The sequence below is a fragment of the Mugil cephalus genome, chromosome 1, assembly GCF_022458985.1.
Source record: "Mugil cephalus isolate CIBA_MC_2020 chromosome 1, CIBA_Mcephalus_1.1, whole genome shotgun sequence".
In the NCBI taxonomy this organism is placed as follows: domain Eukaryota; kingdom Metazoa; phylum Chordata; class Actinopteri; order Mugiliformes; family Mugilidae; genus Mugil; species Mugil cephalus.
In genome coordinates this window covers 21,452,262-21,459,277 of record NC_061770.1, presented here as the reverse complement: position 1 = coordinate 21,459,277, position 7,016 = coordinate 21,452,262, and the positions used below count along the sequence as shown (strand labels likewise).

General features: G+C 42.5%; 1 protein-coding gene across 2 annotated transcripts in view; it reads left to right on the top strand.

Moving 5' to 3' along the window:
• Positions 1-3,754: 3,754 nt before the first annotated feature.
• sema3b (sema domain, immunoglobulin domain (Ig), short basic domain, secreted, (semaphorin) 3B) overlaps positions 3,755-7,016 on the top strand; it is a 78,530-nt gene continuing 75,268 nt past the window's right edge. For both annotated transcript variants that reach the window (XM_047583777.1, XM_047583760.1), the window contains exon 1: positions 3,755-4,417. The gene's annotated coding sequence lies outside the window, so the exon portion shown is untranslated. The remainder of the gene's footprint in view (positions 4,418-7,016) is intronic.

The window sequence follows — 7,016 nt, the reverse complement described above, 5'->3', positions numbered from 1 at the left end:
ATAATTTAGTGTATTGTTGCCTTGATGTTTCTGGATACTCATTTATAAGCTTCAGATAGCATCTGGGGGGATCCTTTTTTACAAAACCATATCTTGCTGTGAATTATGAAAGGAAATTGTATTTGTATTTGACATAATTTTTGTCAAATAAAAACAAACAGAACGAATGGTCAACGGCATTCACGCCTCCTGTCAGTGGTCACAGTGTTTTGGCTGATGCCTCTTTGGTAAACATCATATAGCAGGAACTGCCCAGGTTTTCTGCACTCTCTGCTGTACAAACACTGTGCATGTTCTGGTAAATCTGGACGTCATTCTCATTTTTTTAGCTGGTTTTCACAGGAGGCTACGAAAACAGACTTCATATCGTACACATGTGTGCATTAGTATGGTGTGTTTGCATTTGGGCCCATAGTTCAGTGTTATTATCAGCGGAAGCTATTTGTTCTTTTATTTACATTTATATAGGGTTGTCAGCGTAATGGTATTTTTAGAAATGGGACTTTTGCATAATTTTTTTTATATCAAATTTTCAATCTGGAGATGCAAAGACAAACCTAAACGAGTCAAATAAATAAAACACAGATGATGATTCCCTGTCTTTAGAGCATGGTGGGATATGTGTGAAGAACCTGACTCTGCGTTGCTGCCGTTTAGTCTGAGCGCCACAGGATAACAACGATAAGAGCGAACAACTCGAAACAACTCTGCCTGGTCCTTGTCTGCTTTATCCAACACAGCTGGGCGAAAACTTGATCACAGCACGGAGAGAAAAGAAGAACACGCGGGTTCATCAAATTTGCTGCAGCATCTCAAATTTAGTATCTTTGTCTCACAATCAAACGCTCCCTTTTGTTCTCTAATTTGTTCAGATTTATTAAACACAAGAAGCAGCAGATTTCCATTTTACACACACACACACACACACACACACTCCTGCTGCAAGTGTGCCGTCTCCAAGGACTCACCCCACGTTTGTGATTGGCTGTTTCTTAGCCTCTAGAGATGGCCGACTGAATGGTGCCAGCTAGACGCCAGACAGACGGCACACACTGTGTTTGCGTGTTTGTGTGTTTTCTGTGTGCGAGAGACCTCATATGAAGGTACTTTCAGCAGGTGTTTGTGTGAGTGTGCGCGTCACTGATAGCGTTCTACCAACGTCTGAGGCCTGATTACAAATACGATAAATAAGTTAATGTTTATATTTGTTTTTTTTTGTGAGAGTATCCAATTAGGTTTTTAACTTGGTTGCATTTTCTGTCTGATTTTATTCGGTCTTCCCCTCCGCCCGCCTCACTCATGGATTCATCTTTATATAAATAATTCTATTGCTTTGGTCTGGAATGCGGGAGCTGTATAAGTCAATCAATAACCGGTGTGCAGATAATATAGTGTCGCTATGAGGACTTACTCAGACATGTATTATTTAGATTCTGATTCTTGATTTTCCTGGTATTTGTTGTCCATTAACCCTCTCCATGCTTTTCAACCTTTGTTTCTTTGGTTTAGAAATAACTGATTCTGTGCTTTTATTAGACACATTTCGTCTTTGTTATACGTATTATGTAATATTCTGTGACTATACGTGTATTTTCTATCCGTGGTATTCGTTTGTATTATCTATATCTGCTTTTTTAAAAGAAATTTAGTAAGCTTGGTTCGGGTAAACGCACAAGAATAGGCAACTAAACTGTATTCTGATAGCAAACACTATTCATAAAGGGGTCATTGTAAGAAGAGTGTGCTTTGTACTTCGCCAGCCAGACACAGACGCCAAATGTAAGGAAACAACAACTCGGCCGCATGTGCTGATCAAGTGTTTTGCCTCACCTAAACCGTACCACGCCTCTGTTTATTTGCCCTCACCACACGCCCATGTGTGAGTGTTAAGGTCCGTGTGAGGAAACAGCGGAGAGCGCAGAAGGAAACTGCACTGAGGTCGAACAACAGAGAGAAACACACAATAACGTCTGCATCTTTACTGAGCGTAGGCACAGAGGAGAAGAAGAATGCCCCGGCCGTCTAGTTGCTGGTCGTGGGCGAGTTGCACAATTTTCAGCGATTTTTTTCCTTTTATAGAACAGCATCCAACTGTCTGGACTGGTTGGAGAATGAGTGGTTTTGATGGCAGTGTGAAAGCAGATGACTAAGAGGAATTTATTTGGCTTTCCTCCTTCAGAATGTCAAAGGGCAGATTCCAAGGTGATGTAGTATTGTCCTGTATCAGCGCCAGAGATGGACATCGAGAACCGATTCTTTAACAGAACCGGTTCAAGTCAATTCAATTCATGGATATCATTAGCCTTCATGCTTATCGATTCCCTTTATCGATACTTTTCGGGCGGAATCTTTATGTCTCAGTCCAGGAGGGGGTGGTAATGCACCTAAATGTTGATTGCCAAGCGCCATAAAATGAAAGAAGAAGAATCTTTACGTCAATCTTTACATGCAGCACCATAGTTTCAAGCAAAGGCAGAAACACCACCAACAAGCTGAAGCATTAGTCGACAACTCACGGCATTGAATACTAAGAGTGGCATGGGTTCGACAATCCCTGGTCAACAAGTGCAGCTATCGCTAGCAGAGCAGCGCTAGTGAGGATCCAGTGACCAATTTCCTCTTTGTCTTCTTACACAAGCTCTTATCTCTTGTATAGAAACTCAATAAAATTGCTGCTGTTTACACAAAACCATGAACGCCTACTTTTTCTAAACCAAAAATTCACAGGAAGAATTGATAAGGGAATCGATAAAGAATCTGATCGATAATGGCGTCGGTATCAACAAAATCAGTGCTCTCGTCTGCTAACAGCGCTGGCTGTTGGTGAGTTTGACAAAAGCATGAGGACAGGCTATGTTGTGTTGTTTGACAACGGTTTATCTTTCCGGAGAGTTGCTTGTGCGGTCGCGTTTCATTACTAGTAGAGGTCATTTCCATGTATGTAGCTCTTATTCCCAATCTCATTAACAATGACGCTGGTTAACAAGTTACCACTAATAATCTAATAATCGTTACTATTTCCAAAACAGAAATCAAATTAAAGTTACTTATCGAAGTTACCGTGCATTACTATTTCTCCCATTTTATATTTATGCTTTCTTTTTGCATCTTGTTTGCAACAAGTCATGTTTTCAGCATGAGGACAACACAGAGACACAAACATAAACAACAATGGAGGGAGGAGAGAGATGAGTGTCTTTGAGCTGGAAATACTGCCACTGGAGTAGTGGTCAGAGGAGCAGCTTGGAGACTGAAGGGTCAGAGGTTCACTTCCCTGAAAAAAGTAAAAAAAGAGAAAAGTCAAGACTTTGGAGCAAAACCAGTGAGTTGGGGCGAGTTGAAGATGTTGGTCGAGCTGTATGTTGTAGAGGAAATGCTGCATTTTCGATAATAATAAAAAAAATGGTATTTCTTCTAAATGTAAAGTAACTGCTCATTAATAGAAAAAGTAACAATATGTGATTCAGAAAAGCAGGAAAAAAATTTACAGTGAGGTGGAATTGACACTTTAAAGAATGTGTGAACTTTGCGGTGGAACTTCAAACTGTCACTGAATCCAAGTTTTTAAGTGCACCCTCATCCAGTCTCGCCCTGATCTCCTTATCACCACTAGATCAGCCAAAAAAAAGAAAGAAAGAAAAAAAAAACTTGTGAAGAAGGATCACTGAGAGACACACATGCACAGACACATGCGCTCACACAGAGGTGAACCTTTGAGGGGGAGTGAAGACCGTTGAACCACAGCAGTGACAGAGAAAAGGCAGGGACACGGAGGGACGTTACCTCTGGACTGTGGCAGAGGGAGCGGCATTGGAGGAAAGAGGAGGAGGAGGGTGTGAGTGTGTGTGACAGGCAGAGCTTTTTTTTTTTTTTAAAGCCTTGCTGAGCGGTGAAAGAGTATCTGTCACAGGAGGACAAGCAGAAAAGTTGAGGAATAAGACCGGGACAAAAGCAAAAGGACACGGGAAGAGAAAACAGAAGGAGGAAGAACAGATAGAGAAAGAGTTGGCTGAAAGCGGCTTCTGTCTTCCGTCCCACCTCCCCCTCACCCCCTCACGGTCTTCCCCTCCTCTCTGCCCGGACGAGAGGGATAGGAAAAAAGAATAGGAGTGAACAGAGAGAGAGAGAGAGAGAAAGAGAGAGGAAGCTCAGCCACGCTCGCTCTTTAGCGCAGGACTCAGGAATTCCAGGACCTTTGGAGTTGCACACACTCGCGCAAACACACACACACACACACACACGTGGCGACACAACACGACTCATAAGGGGAGTTAAAGAAAAGGAAAGAGAAATTGAGAGAGCAGTTCTCTCCAGAACCTTCCCTATGGACTATTTGATGGCACCTGCCGAGGGGAAAGTGGCTCGGTGGGGCTGAAGACTGAAACGGGACACAGGCAGAAGGAAGCTGCTCAGCAAGGTGAGATTAAATGACACCTCTGGAGAACCAGCATCTTTTATTTATTTTTATCTTTTCTGACAGGATCACTGTTCTTATTACTACAAATCAAAATGTTTAGTAGAGATTTGAATCTATACAAGTTGTGCGTTTGACCGTGGGGGCATGTGTCCCTCAACAACTGAATCAGTTCCTTGTATATTTCTTGAACACTGAGGGGGGATACCATGTGCATGTGTCAAGCACGTTTGAATGTGGGTTCATGAGTGTGTTGATCATCGCAGTGATTTCCATGAGTAACACCAGGCTGGGCTGTGTGTGTGCATGTGCGTCTAAGTCAGAAACGTTTGCGGATTTGATCAGTGGGTGATTCATCAGAGGGAGCATAAATAAAGAAAGGGAAAGCTTGCATGTGGGTGCGTGTGTCTTAGATGTTTCTTTTTTTTTCTGTTTTTACCAGTTTAAGTGGGGGATTTAGAAGGTTTGATTGCATCTCCAGAAAAAAAAAATCTCCTTCTTCAGTTGGGAATTTTTGCTGAAGTTGTGTTTTTGAGCTTGAGAACAGTTTTGCCTTTGATTCGTTGAATTTTAGCAGACCATAAATCAGAAGTCCCTCTTACACCTGCTGTTATTCTTTGCCTCATCCTTCCTCTCCTCCCGCTAACCTCCATCCCGCCACACTCTGCCACTTTTGTTCGCTAATCTCATTTACTTCTGCCTTTCTGCAGGTTTTCCACTGAAATCCCACAACTAATGAAGGTGGCTTATCCCTCTCTCTCATCTTTTCACACCGCCTTCTCTTCTCTCTTCTTCCTCCTCTTTCTAGCTATTCATCTGACTTTGTAAAGCTTTGTGAAGCCTCTTTTAACTACTTAGTCTCTTCCTTATTCTTCCTCGCTCATATATTTTGTGTGCATGTGGGCGTGTGCATATTCAAGCTAACAGGTGTGCATTCTGTCTGTCATTTCATCCATTCAGTCCTGTAATCTATGGTGTCCCAGGTCTTTATAACCCCTCCACCCCAAATCCACAGTAACCCTTCCCCTGCCATACTGCTGACAACCCACACATTAACTCTTGACGTTCCACTGCAGTGAGGGTGCAGCATTGTGTGGTCTGCATGTGTACTCATGCGCAATTGTTGTTTTATCTCGGTGATATCTTGTGTGATGTGCACGCTGTTAAGTATAGTCGTATGAAGTCTTATTTTTGCTTTGGAGCATAAATGCAGTGTACAAAGTGGCCACTGGATTCAAAGACGGCGCCCACCAGTGGAAATTGTGTGTTTAGCAGACTGCTGAGTAATTGTTTCATGGTTATTAACCTGTTTCGCCCCATTTGCTTATGTAAAGAGTTGTATAAAGAATTTATTTAGAGCATAAATGTATTATGGAAACAAATAGGACACACACCAATGAAAATTGCATGTCCTGTTTGTTAGCCCAAACATTTAATTTGTCAGCTTATGAACTTTGCCCACTTTGCTTATGTGAAAGTAAAAGCTTGCAAAAAGCCTCATTATACCTTTTTATGTAGAGCATAAATGTATCATAGAAAACAAAATGATGGCCTAAAATGGAAACTGCGTGCCTGGAACATGAGCCAAAAAAAGATTTTATTACTTCCAAGTTTACACACAACATGACTGTTACCGTTATCACTTGGCACACATATTTTATTGGAAATATGACGTCATTCAAATGAAACTTTTGAGATAGGAAGTCATATACATGAAATGCTTGAGTTTCATCTGATACAATCAGCTCTAAGTTGCACGCATGGCACACTGGATACTGACCCGACAGATTTGTCGAAATTATCCCCAAGTAGAGGTCTACCCTAAGAGATAAGGGGAGGAGGGTAAAGGAGATCACCCAGCATGGCCTCAAAGCCCTGTGGAAATAGGTCATACAAAGGCTAGCAAGGCTCCGCCGAGCTGAACGCGTCCACAAGCACAGAAATCGGAAGCAAAAGGAGCTAGCCAGTTTCTTCAAGGATCTCCTCACGCTCACCACACAACTGCTGGAGGACAAGAGGTCCAGGAAGCTCAAAACCACCAAACAAAACAGCAGGTCAAAAGACAGTACAGTGACCCACTAAGAACTGACAGCAAAGTTCAACATCATGCCCCCCCCAGCTCAGCGAAGTAAGGCAAGCCATCAAAAAGGTGAGGTACTCATCAGGCCCCAATGGAATCGCCTATAAGCTCTATAAGAACAGTCCCAAGGTACTACAGCTGCTGTGGTATATAATGTGAACTGCCTGGAAAAAGCAACTCCATCTGAGTGCAAAGCCATAGTGGTCTTCATCCTCAAGGAAGAGAACTCCGAAGACAATTCAGACACATCACCCTGCTGAATGTAGAAGGTAGACAGCAGCTACAAGTGGGAATCGGCATGGGGTGTGCCATTTCCCCAATCCTGTTTGTGTTAGCTTTCGAGATAATCCAGCAGTCTGAATACCTCAACTGCCGAAATGGTTGGACAAGTTGACGTCACAGGCCAGAATGAAGGTCATGCCCAACAAATCTCATAGCCTGTTACTCAGGAATCTTTGTCAGTGGAGAGAAAATCCCTCTCCTAATGCAATAACCCATGAAAAGCCTGTAAAGGCAGTGTAC